The sequence below is a fragment of the Microcebus murinus genome, unplaced genomic scaffold (assembly GCF_040939455.1).
Source record: "Microcebus murinus isolate Inina unplaced genomic scaffold, M.murinus_Inina_mat1.0 scaf001_hap2_Mmur4.0, whole genome shotgun sequence".
Taxonomy (NCBI): Eukaryota; Metazoa; Chordata; class Mammalia; order Primates; family Cheirogaleidae; genus Microcebus; species Microcebus murinus.
This window is the reverse complement of record NW_027438947.1, coordinates 1,425,613-1,439,956: the sequence shown is the minus strand read 5'-3', so window position 1 is coordinate 1,439,956 and position 14,344 is coordinate 1,425,613. Positions and strand designations below refer to the sequence as shown.

Genomic DNA, 14,344 nt, shown 5'->3' with positions numbered 1-14,344 from the left:
GGTAATATACTATACACACTGTTCTATAACTTGCTATACCTTGGAGGTTCCCTGAAACTTAATTGGATTGTACCTTTTTGGGGTATGTAGATGTGCTGGGGAGAATAGGGGTTAGGAGCCCTGGTTCTAGAATAAAACTGCCTGGGCTTTGATTCTAGCCCTGTCAGCAATCAATTCATCTTTCTGAACTTCGGTTTCCTCATCTTTAAACTAGGGATGAAATAAGTTAGTATATGTAAAAATTTTTATTTGTCTCTGACACATAGTAAGTGTTCAATAAATATCAGCCATTTTGTTATTAGGAAAAAAATATCAGAGTGTGAGTCAGTAAGTTTTCTTCTGGCCTTTCTGCTTCTGGGACAGCTGAGTAATTTCCTTTGGCTATGCCTCAGTTTACTTATCTTTAAAATGGGACAACTCATTCCTACTCTGTTTAAACCCCAGAATGGCAAGTAAGATCTAGTGAGATCATGAATATCAAGGCAACTTGGAAACTAAAATGTGCTGAAAAGTTGGAAGAAGTGCTGCTTAATATTTTCAAAGAAGCAACTTTGGGTGACTTTGAACCCAGTGTCCTGAACTGGGTGGAAGAGGCAGTGTGCTTCCTTCTTCCAGTGGAACCCAAAGGCCATCCCTGAGTAAGGGAGGGCCCATGACAAAAAAAATGAAATAGTCAAGGTTTGTCTTTTAACTTTTCTTATCCCATCCCATTCCTTCTCCTGACTTTCTTGTTTCCATGTTTTCTTCATCTTCCTCCCTCTTGTCAAAACCTACTTTCAGAAGCAAGGCAGAAGCGTATGTCAAAAACAATGTCAATTTTCTATTTAAGATAACCTAATCCAACTGGCTCAAAGAAGAGCTGGGTCTGACCAACTTCATACAGCAAGTCAGTAATCAAGCTAGACCTGGAGCCCATTCTTCCAAACCCATTGTTTATCCTAATAGCATTTGTATTTCAGTATAAATTTGAATTTGAGATTCCTTAGCAAAGACATCTGGTGATGAGGGAGATTCTGGAAGTATCTCTACTCAGCCTTCATACTAAGATGTTCTTTTTTTTTTTTTTTTTTTTTTTTGAGACAGAGTCTCGCTTTGTTGCCCAGGCTAGAGTGAGTGCCGTGGCGTCAGCCTAGCTCACAGCAACCTCAAACTCCTGGGCTCAAGCGATCCTTCTGTCTCAGCCTCCCGAGTAGCTGGGACTACAGGCATGCGCCACCATGCCCGGCTAATTTTTTTCTATATATATTAGTTGGCCAATTAGTTTCTTTTTCTTTATAGTAGAGACGGGGTCTCGCTCTTGCTCAGGCTGGTTTCGAACTCCTGACCTCGAGCAATCCGCCCGCCTCGGCCTCCCAGAGAGCTAGGATTACAGGCGTGAGCCACCGCGCCCGGCCACTAAGATGTTCTTATCCCTTGATCTCCAGGGTCAGACCTGTTTGGGACCCTGAGGGGAGGGAGAGGCAGGTGCTGGTTATGATACTAAATGGATGTCTGTAGAGCAATGGGAGGAAAGAACACCAAAAATGTCTAAAACAGTGATCCCCAAAGTGAGGCCCAGGGGGAAAATATTAGAAGTTCTTTATATATTAAATTATTAATCTCATTGTTCTTTAATTTCTATTTTCGAGGAGATTTTTATAACACATACTACATTAGGAGTATTTAGATATTGGGATGTTTCTTGTTTCATTTGTTTTTTAAAATAATTTTTATTGTGTATATTTGAGGTTAACATGATGTTATGGGACACATATAGATAGTAAAATGGCTACTATAGTGAAGCATATCTGTCATCACCCATAGTTACTTTTTTTTTTGGTGACAAGAAAAGCTAATTTTTTTTTTTTTTTAACAATAGAGGTAAATAGTCCAAAAAAATACTGATAACCATCCTGCTAAGACTGTAGGCTTGGTTTCTAATCTTGGCTCTGCTGCTGACTAGCTTGATACCTTAGGCAAAGTTTTCTCATTGGAGCCTCAATTTTCTTACCTGTACAATGGAATACTGAACTATGTATATTAGCTCTTGGGAGTCTTCAATTCTGACCACCTCTGAGTATAAGAATCTACTGCCTTTCAGGCTCTTGAGCCTTAGACAGAACTTATTGTCTGAACAATAGGTTAAGCCCTGGCACCTTATAGAATGTTTTGTTCCTCTATCATTTGCCTTGGGTCTCTTTCCTTCTCCACTTCCACCTCTTCTACCTAGCGCAGATTGGCAGAGGCTTCTTTATATAAGCTTGGCTGACCTACTTGAAGTTCTTTCTCTATAAGCACAACCACTTTTCCTACAGACACAGACCTGGTGCTATCCCTGGGCCCTGAGGGTGAGTCTGATTTTGCTTCTCCTGCATCCTCTCTGGCAGCCTAGGTTTAGATGTTTTATGCTTCTGTCTCAGTCTTTAATAACAAAGTCTGAAGGAATGCCAGCTCATCCAGTTTTGAGTCCCCTGGGGCCTGACCCAGCAGCTGCTCACTAAATGCTCCTGCCACCTGCTCATCCACCATTTACTGAATGTCTGCTGGGAACCCAGGACTGAGCTAGAGTTTATCAGGAGAAACATGGTCTACCCCTAAGCATGAAAGGCTAATGACAGGGACTGGAAGTATTGCTAGGTACTGTGGCCTTGGCTGAATGTCTTTTCTTTCACAGTGAGCCAACAGACAGAGGGAAATCAATGAACCATTGCAAACTGTCTTCTACTTTCTGGTTGGCTGTTTAAATGTAGATTTCTTCTTTGGGTTGCAAAGACTCCCCAGGAGACACTTATATTCTCTTTGAAAATGCATGCCAAGGCCCGGAGCTTTTGTAAGCCTGTGTCCTAGGTAGGCATGCTCAGTAGACTTAAAGGTAGTATAAGTTGATTGAAACATATTTATTTTTCCTATCTCTTCTCCAGATATAAGAGCAGGTCACAATGCTCCTGTTTAAATGCTGTTCCTATTCTCACCACCTTAGACCAGATGGCCACATTTAAAGACATTAGAACCATTAGTTCCAAACATCTCCCCTGCTCCTCCCCCTACCTACAGCTCTCCTTCCCCTACAAGATTTTAACACGACATCTGTCAAATGGATAAAAAAAATGATTTTCCCTTCTTCTTTTTGCCTTGCCCACCCACCCTTTGGCTGTGGTGTTGATGAGTATAGAACTATGCATGTGGGAGGCAAGGAGGACAAATTCTTCAAGTAGTTCTATCCCCTTCCTCCTACCCTTCTGGAAACCTAGAGAAGCCCCACCCCCCACGCTTGCCCAGAAAACTCCAAAGCTGGGCTTTAAGTCCTGGTTCAGGAAGAGTTAAGGCTCCCAGGACTGGTCCCTGGGGAACCACATGAAGAAATTCAAGGGCCCAGATATAGACCCCAAGATGGCTGTAGGTCACTTCAGGGATTTGGGGCTCTTAGAATCCCCCTGCCTCTCGCCTACGCTTGCCTTGGTCAGCTCTCATCTCTCAGGGTATGAAGGCAACAGGAGACTCCAGTAAGTGGCTGTAGCTCAGGATCCATACCATGTTCAAGAAGAAGAGCATGATGCCTGGGGCAGGAAGAAGGGCACATAGCTGGCTCAACAGATAGGTGAGAGGCAGGGCAACCTCCAGCTAGTGATGGCATGTTTCTGCCCCAGCAACTCATGGAAAAGGCGTTATTGAGTCCATTATTATTATTATTTTACTAATAACTTCTCTCTTAGACTATTGGAGGCTGCCTTTGGCACATTGAATACAGCTCTAGGGAATTTCTCCTAGGTCGTAGCATAGAGAGATGCTGCTAGGACTTTCCATTAGGACTAGTAGTGGCCTCAGTTCCTGAAGGTTGGGGCGGGAGTGGGGTTGGATCAGAGCATGTGCAAGTAGCCTCTGCATGGCACACTGGGAAAATCCTCTTGAACAAGCTACTATTATTCCTTAGCCTGCCTGAAACCTAACGTGAGAAGGAGAAGCATGGAGACAGAGTTTGAGAGATCCTGGTTTTATTTTTTATTTTTTTCTGAGTGGCCCAGTGCAGTAAGGGGAAATTCTTGAACTGCAAACTCTCTATCTCTATGAAAGTTTAAGACAATTGCTCTCAATATGGCATGTGATTCAGAATCACTTAAGCTGTTTGTTGAAAATGCTGGGGTGATTCTGAGCAGGGGTCTGTAGCCCTCACATTAAGAAACTGGTGTAATGGATCAGAGGTGCCTGAGTCATGCCAAAAGATCCCAGAACAATTTGATAGTAACTTTGTTTCCAATATGTTCTGGAGATGCAAGCTAATGTTTATCAGATTGGGAGCTGCTCTGGGATAGGAGACTTCTCCAGCCAACAGCATCAAGGTTGGTAGTCCAAAAATATGTCTTCTCTCTTTCTGACTTGTGCAATCCTTGATCCATTTGGTTGCATTTTCTTTAAAAGACTCATTCTCTTAACCTTGTGAATTTTGTTTCTTTTTCTTTCTTTTTTTTCCCCAATTTTGGACATGAGTTCAATTACTTGCTAGATCATCAGATGGAAATATGTGGTAAATGGATGAAAAAGAGGTTCATTAACTTAGCAGAGGCAGAAATTTTAGACTAGTTTAGGTTCAGACATCCACCCAACTGGACAATTTTTTAACATTTAAAAGAAAACGTTTTGCCATAAAAAACAATGTATTAAAACTGGTTTCCAGAATTGTCTGAATTATATTTTAAACATGATTTTTTTCACATTAACTGGCAAGTTTTCTTTGGCAAATCCAAAATACTAAATTACACTAAATTTTCATTTTAGAACTTAGTTTATATTCATGTATTAGAGTGCCCTAAACTGATGTTCATCAGGATACCTTCCTCTAAGCCCTAAAGGTTTATACCTTCCCTTTAAAATGTATAAATATCTTTTAATTAAGTTGTCATTCTCAAGTACATGTTGGAGAAAAAATATTAAACACCTATAAATTCTTCTTCACTTCTGTTATAGTGTAGCAATTTATCATTTAACCCACAGTGATCTATCAGTTGAGTAAGGCTTAGTTTCTTGTTCTTTTCAGAGGTAGCTGACTGCAACTCATGAAGCAACAGCTGGCTACAGCTTCTCCACTTCTGTATTAACAACTGTAACTGTGGCAGGTCATTCCTTGATCTATACATTTTGACTAGTTTTAGCCTCTGAAGGAAGTCATCTTTCTACTGAACCTGCTGCACCAATTTTGCTTTTTTCTTTGTTTAATCCTTGTTTAGGAAGATTCTTACAAACTCATTTTGGAGAGCACTGCACAACCCACTATCAAGTGATTTAGATTCACATGCACTGATATTCTTGAAGGTGTTTTTCAACTATTTACTTTCTTCCAATTCACTGTTTATGTGCTTAAAACTTTCTTAAAATTCCAAACAGTTTTCTTCTGTGGAAGATGCTGGTTTCTCTGAACAGTTCTTGTCATTTTTTTCATTCTCTAAGACCTTTTACCATATTGTAACAGGATGGCTTTGCATGGGCCTCTGGAGTCCTAGGGAAAATCACAGCTGAGTCTGACTCACAGACTTTCCATCTTCAAAATGAAATCTCGGTTTACCTGTCCCCTCATCATCCCCAGAGTAGACAGAACAACATTGTGAACTTTGAGGAAGCAGTCTAGGAGTCTCACTTCAGAAACTCCTAGACTCATTTGGTTGAGGTAGTAGCTAGGGTTTCATACCAGAAGAATCTATTGCTAAGGTCCAAGCAAGCAACTCTCCTGCATTCATCTGTTTGGTCACCATTATAGCTGAGATCACCTTGCAACTTCCTTTGGAAGAAGTGTAGGAAGAAGCCATTTGTTATTAACCTGGAATGAATGAGAAAATACCCTGGATGGCTTATACCCTAAGGAGTTTGAGTTTCTCAAGCTTTTGGGTCCTGGCAGGTGCAAGTTGGCTTACGATCAGTGTCCATATTGGCCTCTAGATCAGGTGGTCTGTTTTGCTTTGTTGAGCCTCACCCCTATCTAGGCTTACCTTTTCAGATCAAGCCAGCCAAGCTGGGTTTCATGTCTGTCAGGTGTGGCTGAAGCCAACAGAGTATATCTTTCATTTTATTAAAGTGAAAAATGCATGGTATAATGGGACATTGAAGGAAGCTGATGCCTAGTGACTCATAAATCACATGTCCAAATTAGAAAAAAGATTGTGTCATGAAAAGAGATGACATTTGCATACTTTCTTTCAACACATTTAGAGTCATCATTACTTGAATGCATTAATTATTCTGTTCAGAAATGAAATTTATGGGCAATAGCAACACTCACATAGAAACTGGAACCAACCAAGTGTGAAGTATTAAGTCCTGGGGAAAAGGAAAAGCAACTCTTGATTTTTTAATATTCATAGTGGGGTTTTTCTTACCTGTCAGCTATCTGTGCTCCTTTCCCTAATGATCACTGGGCACCTGTGCAGATCTTCAGTAGAAAAACAGCTTGTCCCAGAAGCTACCTGGCCATAAATCCTGGCAACAATAGATTGACATGTAGACAACCTGTGTACATATTTTGTAAACAATTTCCTTGGCCCCATGGAATGTTTAGCAACCTGACAGAGATGCTAACTCTGTTGCTATTATCTGTCTCAGAGCTTGCCTGGTTTTAGGGCTCAGGTCACAGAATGCTAGATAGGAGCTAAAAATATTGCTGTTCATTGTGAATTAAGCAGATGTTTTAGAGCTATCATTCATTCACAAATGTATTATCTGGTTATTTGGAGAATAATATTCTGGTTGACAACTTGAATAACTCCTCCAAATTGTTATTTTCTTCTTTTCCTAGGTAGTTAAGATTACTTAAAGAGACAAAGGGAGAGAAAACACAGCCTGGAGTCATCAGAGAAGGGATTAAGGAGCTAGTAGGCCAAGATCACACAACTAGAAAGAGGTAGTCTGGTTCAAGTGACCTTACACTTAACCATTGGCTATGGGTATGACTGAACCAGAGACATGGAGGTAGGATTGCATCTGTCTGAAAGAGTGGTGGAAAGCCCCTGCACAGTTAGAGGCAAGGGTTGAATATAGAGATGGAGCTAGATTAAGGAGAGTTTTGATAGACTGACTGTGGGGAGTTATTAAATCTTAAGCATGGAAAGTGGCACTAGCAAAGAATGTTTGAGAAATGCATCATTAAGGAACAGCTTGAGGAAGAGAGACCTGTTGGGGACAGGGAGGCAAGTTGGGAGGCAGCTTGAAGTGATGAAGGCCAGGCCTAGGATGGGACAGTGGGAATGAAGATAAAGAGTCATATCTGAGAGAAACAGACATGAGGAAGAAAGAAATAGCAGGCCAAGAAGAGTTGTCTGAAATGGGAAAAATTAAGGAGTGAGAATGGGGCATATGATGAATTTTACATATATTTTATTGGAGACAGTAGCAGGCCATCCAGTGAAATGTGGAGCAGGCAGTTAGAAATATGGGGGTGAGTGAGAGCTGATGTCATGAGAAAGATGATTTCTCTAAGGAACTAAGTGAGGAGAACAAAAAGCAAAGGTCTCTATTGGCTTTTGAATGTGGCAATCAAGGGCTTAAGTGGAAAGCCCATTTCCTCAGTTTTTTCAGCCAGTCTGACTGGCCTGTGCTTTAATGTGCTGCCAGCAATGCCTGAGTGAGTTATCTTCAGGAAGGGACTAGACAGCTGCATATTCTCATTTTCCTGAGCAGAGAGCAATAAAAGCATCCTGTGAAGCACAAAGGGGGTAAGGAGAAATAAGCTGTAATAATGAAAAGCCTGTTCTTTGCAGAGCTGAAATGTTAGCCTTCAGCTAACACTAATAAAATGCCAGATCTGGAAGGGACTTGAGAAGTCATCTGTTTGGTTCCAGTCACTTGACTGATAAACTGAGACAGGGAAAGGGACCTGTCCAAGATCATTCACTGAGTTACTAGCAGAGCTTCTTCCAATAGCCAAAATGAGTCTTTGCTGTCCATCGTGGTACCTCCTAGCTGTTGATGGAGCAACCTAAGTCATACCTTTCCAGAAACGGTGAGGATATTCAACACTTTGAACAAGATAGCCAGTGTCTGTTTCTAAGGCTGTATTAAAAGGATATCTGGCATATTCAGGAGAAAGCATAAAATAAATCCCAGCTTGTTTTAGGTATGTTTAAAGGGAACAAGGGAAAAAGGATTTTGCTCTTGGTGATTCTTGGCTGTTGAGGAAGGAGACCTTCTGAGAGGTTAGGGGCAGGCACCAAACTGAGAAAACCTCATAGAGAGGCAAAAACCCTTCTGTATCCCCTTTTCCTCCTGTGAAGCTTCTCAGAAGACAGAGCCAGTTCAGCTAAATGCATGGAAATTGGCACATTTGCTGTTCTGCACAACATGTGGTGGCTCATATTTTGTAAACCATGCCCTTTCTGCTGCTTCTTGTTAAAACACTAATAGTTCTGGCAGCCACCCAGGCTAATTAAATGTCTATTTTGGGGGTGGTACTTTTGAGGTAGAGAACAAGAATAAGAAGTTGAAGACAAGATAACTTGATGAGGGCTGTGATCCCAGGTTTTTTCTGTGTTGACACAGCCTGACATTGGGCATGCTCTTTATATGACTTCTCAGACATAAAACCAACGGTAGACAAAAAGGGAGTGCTGGAGACAAGGAATCCCACATACAGGCTTGAACTAGTACCCTTATGATTTAATGATCACACTTAGTATTGATCCCCATCCCTAATGGGGAAATTTGGAGAGAATGTGGCATCAGGAGAGGCAAGAATAGTGCCTAGACTAGGAAGGTCCCCCCCACCAGCAGCGTTGGCATTACCTTGGGACTTGTTTGAAATGCAAGTTCTCAAGCCCCGCTTCAGACCTGCTGAATCAAGACTTGAGACCTTTGGAGACCAGCAATCTGTGTTTTAACAAGCTCTTCAGGAGATTGAGAACCACTACTGTAGGTCATTCACAGGGTGGGCTGGTCTCCCTCTCTATCTTTTTGACAGACACTGGGTGGGGGTGGGGGTTGGAGGGTTGGGGGGATTGGCAAAAGAAAAGCTATAGAGTGAGGCTGACTGGAGATTTAAATCTGTTCTACCACCTACTAACTGGGTGACTGTGGGCTACAAGTTTAACTTCACAGGTTATGTTCAGTAAAAATGGGGATGTTAATACTACCTTGGAGAATTGTAGAGATTGAGATCATGAAAGCAAGCCCCTTATCCAATGTCTGGCATGTGTTCTTTGACAAATATAAATTACTTTTGGTCCATCCTTCCTTTTTTTTTCTCCTTTAGTTTCTTCTCTTCTTCCCTTCCTTCTTTTGTTCCCCCTGAAAGGAAGGGCCCACCGGCCACTCCAAGTTTGCTATAGGTTTTGTATATCAGAGACCAGCCTTAGATTTCAAACACCTAATGTCTCCAGGGTATAGTGATTATATTTCCAGGCTAAAAACCAGGGCACACGGGTTTGATAACAGATTTGCCCACTTTTAGGATCTATGGTATATAATATTTGAAATTAGGATTGTCTTGGGAAATCTGGATAAAAAGGAATAGAATCTCATTCCATCTTTAAGCATGATATTATGACTCTTAACCATCCCCATCCTCTTATTCATGTTCAAAAACATCTTTGTCATGGGAGTAGGAAATACTATGTACCCTATTCAATGGTAAATCTGAGCAAGAGCCAGCCTATTCAATGGTAAATCTGAGCAAGAGCTGCCTCTGAAATGCCCTGGGGATTGGGAATTATTTTGTTAAAAGTCACAGAAGTGCTGTCCCATGGCCTAGAGTTTTTTTGGAGACCTTATTAGAATAATGCAGCACCATCTCCTGGCTTTATGTTAGATTTGAAGGATGAAGGGTAGAGAGAGTTGGGAATTAGGACTTTTGGTGGAAAGAGGGGTATAAAAACTAGTTTCAGAATAGAGAATTTAGCTGCTTCTGTAGTCACTCCCAAATAACCTTTTCTTGGCTTTATCTTTATAGCTCTGTACCATTTGATGATGTTGATTAGCTCCTGTTGCTTGAAACTCTTATCTTTAGCTTTTGTGAGATTATACTCCTTGGTATCCTAATGGTATGCTGACAGGTCCATTGAGGTTTATTTCTCTAGCTCTTTTTCCTGTTGCTATTTCCAAAGTTTCTGACTTTCTTAGCACCTTCTTCTAGGGAAAACTTCTTTGGTTTCCACACTTTTTTCTGGGCCCTTGACCTCCAAACTTTTATACCTGTCTCCCCTGACCTCTCTTGAGCTTTAAACTGTTAACGGAAAAAAATCCAAACTCTGTAAAATAATTTTAAAGAGATTTATTCTGAGCCAAATTTGAGGACCATGACCCGGAGCCACTGCCAAGAGGCCTTGGGCAAGTGGACTCGCTGTGGCTGGGTTACAGTTTGGTTTTTATACATTTTAGAGACAAGGGTTATGGGTAAAGTCATCAATCAATGTGTGGGAGGTATACATTGGTTTGGCCCAAAAAGGAGGGCCATCTCGAAGCGGGGGCTTACAGGTTATAGGTGGGTTTAAAGATTCTTTAGATTGTAATTGGCTAAAGACACATGCTTTGTCTAAAGAGGTGGAATGTTTTAACATAAACTGTTTACCAGAGGTAAGCCACCATTTGTTGCAAATAGAAGGCTTGCAGGTTTGTCTTGCATACCCTCAGGCCTATTAATGGGTTACAAAGGAAATCTCCAAGAAGGGAGGGGGGCATGATAAGGCCTGTCTGACCTCCCTCCTCCTGGCAGGCAACTTTGCCCTTGAATATTCCTCTGGCCACGAGGGGGTCCATTCAGTCAGCCGGTAGGGGTTGAGGATTTTAGTTCACAATTCCCCCCTTTTGGCCAAGATCTGTCATAGGCAGCATCTATGGCCAAACTTTTATTTTGTCCCATCCGTTGCCAGGGTGGTGTGGCTACCTGCCCTGGGTCCATCTAGTCCCTCGGTGGGACCCTTGTGGTCAAGAGGACCGAAGAGCCAAACTGGGGCTTATAGCCAATTAAATAAGCCATACAGGATGGGAGGTAGACAGGCACTCATTAATATGCTAAAATTTTTTAGATGACATAAGAGTAAAATGCAAAATATTAAAGGCAAGGCTACAAAACTAATTTACCTACAAGTATTGAGATATACTATATTCTTGGGTTTAGTGGTAGACTTGTAGCAAATATAAGCATCATTAATAAACATTTAAGCTAAGGAAGTTTAGTAATTTATACTAAGGTGGCTGATAAATTACTCATTATATTTTCTTTTGTATAATCTGTAACTGATAAAAATTACACTCAGTAAGTTTTAAGTTTATAAAAAGCAGGAAAAAAAAGAACTTTTATGATTGGGATGGATATCTGCAGCATGTGGCCTGAAAAGACAAAGTATTTCTTTTAGTATTCCTTTAGGCTTTTGAGCGTCCCTCCTATATCTGGAGGGTAACTAATTCCATCCCTCAGAATTGGCCCTTACAATCTGGCATGCCCCCTCTTCCGCAATATTCCCTGGGCTCAGAGGGAGGATATTTGAACAAGGCTTTTGCAGATTCCATGGTTTTAAGGTCCCAGAGATCAGGTAAACTTGCTAATTACCTAAAATTTGTCAGGACTCTAGAAAACAAAAGAATTAGTAATGTTTTAAATAAAGAGTCTTTATATGAAAATTTAGTTCCATCTCATGAGGTTTGAGTTAGCTATATCAGATTTTTAATTAAAGTCTTGGAACTTTGTTTTGTTTTAGTCCAGTGGTATATATAATCTCTAAAGTTATTAGAAACCAGTATTTAAGTGGATTTGTCAGTCCTTTCCATGAAGAAGCCAATTTTAGACTTAGCCAGAAAGAACCACTTTCTGAAATGAATCAAAGTAAAATAATAACTTAAAAGATGATAAAACTTGACCAGCCATGGTTACAGACAATTGACAAACCAAATTGGTTATTATGTGACATATAGCAATTTACATAACCATAATTATTATTGATACACATACCAAGACATGCCAATAATTTATAAAACTAGTATATTAATAACATACTTATACAAGTATAGCCCAAAGAAAATTAAACACCATTTTATATTTGACAATGTTCCCTGGATGGTTTTGACACATTAAATAAATCTAATGTCTTTCTTAGACTTTTAGTGATCCTAATGTATAAAAAGCTAGTTTAAGGTCAAAAGGCTGGATTTAGAATTTAACTTTTGGAAAGGTCATCAAATATCAAAGGCTTAAAGCATTTGTTCATATATAATCACAAACCACTATAAAATAATTTAACAAAGAAAGAGAGACATCAAATAAATCTAAAGGTGATAAAGTTATATGGATATAAATCTTAACCCTTTATTTTTAGTTTTTCTGGTTAGTCAGAACCTAATAAAGAGAGCACAGGGATTATCTGACAGAGTATAAAATGTTTTACCAAAGCATAAAATGCCAATTACCAAAATTAAACAAAAACCTTTTGTACTACACTACTTTTTATATTAAAAGGAAAAAAAAATATGTTATAAAATTAAAATGAATACACATCATGTTATTTCATTAAGAGTAAATTAATATTGACAGAAATCTTTGTTTTAGCCAAAATTCTTTAATAAATTTTCTTTTATAAACTTTATTCTCACCTGCACATACCATACACCATTTACAAAACATACCTTAAAACTTTCGATTTTGTCCTAACATTCCCTTTTCCTAAATAACTATTCATTTTAGGACAAAAATTTCATGCAAGATCCTTTCTTTATATTACTTTCTGTTAACCTTTCTTACCTTACATTAACCTTTCTTACCAAAAACATATTTCTATATTCATTGTCCCTTTACATCTTTTTAAGTAGGAAGTCATGAATTGTTTATCATAAGACAGTTGTCATGAAACAAGATTGTAGGTTACTGTAAAATTATAGCCAAATTAATAATTCAAATATATATATATATTTTTAAGTGGCAAAATCCTATTTTTTGAGAAAGGAGACTCAGTGTCTCAAACAAGTATAAGACCTAATAGACAGACTGCAGTATAAGTTAATAAGGAAGCTGAATATGTGTCTTTTTTTTTTGCAGTTTATTAAAAGGTGAATAAAAAATCTTTTGTTATTCCTATCATATGACAATCTAGTTTAAAAGAGAAAACCAAATTTCATTGTATTAGTGTATTAATGATCAAAGTTAATTTTAATAAAATCTTATAAACAAATCTATCTAATTTTAACCTATAAGACTATAAGACTTTTATAAACCTTTTATAACCTTTAACTTTTATATCCACTTAATTTTTAATGATTATTTACATATTGAATAAGTAGTTTCAAAGAAACCAATAAATTAAACAAAATAATGGACTTAAACAGAACTCTAGAACAAATGGGCCTGACTGACATTTTATAGCACATTCTACCTCAAAACCACTGAATATACATTCTTCTCATCAGCTCATGGGTCATTCTCTAAGATTGACCATATCCTAGGACACAAAGCATATCTCAAACAATTTTTTTTTTTTAAAATAGAAATTATACCGTGTCTTTTTTAGATCACAATGGAGTAAATGTAGAGATCAACCCTAACAGGAACTCTCATTTTTACACAAAATCATGGAAACTAAACAACCTTCTACTAAATGATCACTTCATAAATGAGGAAATCAAGATGGAAATCAAAAGATTTTTTTTTTTAACTAAATGACAACACAAGTTATCAAACACAAGTTATCAAAACCTGTGGGACACAGCTAAAGCAGTCCTGAGAGGAAAGTTTGTTTCCATAAATGCCTAAACAAAATTATCTTTTAACAAAACTAATACTTATGCTGTATAACATTTTATTAAAAGAATTTTTGTACAGAATTGTTCTTTTTTTTATCTAGAAGTTTTAATTACACGTACTGATCATAATATTAACTCTTAGAAAAACTTAGGAAGTTAAATTAACTTTGAACTGTTAGTCACCAATTGTATTAATATTCCTAAATATAAAGCTATGAAGGTATAAACTTAAACTTATATTTAAGAACTGATGTTCTAGTACTTTACCTTACAAATGACCCATTTATAAGGGACATATAATGACATTTTATGATTATTTTTTAACTTAACATGACTTTAAGATTTATTTGTATTTATTGCATTTGTATTTACCTAATTCATCTATATTAGCACCTTACTTAGATCTTAGCTATTAAAAGTTTAAGTTACTTTATTAACCATTTTTATACCCTGTAAACTAGATATATATAACAGAACACGGATTAAAATACAAACTCAAATCTTATCAGAAACAATAAGCATTTAAATAAGACTTGTTATTTTAAACAAAATATAACATCACTTCTAAATTTTGTAAACATAGTAGTCATTTTAGAATATCTTGTTTAAAGGTATTTGCTAATTAGATCCTTCTAAAATATCACATCCCCAAACAAAATCT

At 38.3% G+C, this 14,344-nt stretch overlaps 1 protein-coding gene and 1 pseudogene across 4 annotated transcripts in view; one reads left to right on the top strand and one right to left on the bottom strand.

Moving 5' to 3' along the window:
- ARHGEF9 (Cdc42 guanine nucleotide exchange factor 9) overlaps positions 1 to 14,344 on the top strand; it is a 241,991-nt gene that overhangs the window by 43,171 nt on the left and 184,476 nt on the right. The gene's annotated exons all lie outside the window — the stretch shown is intronic.
- Positions 4,905 to 5,551, bottom strand: LOC142866170 (swi5-dependent recombination DNA repair protein 1 homolog pseudogene; annotated as a pseudogene).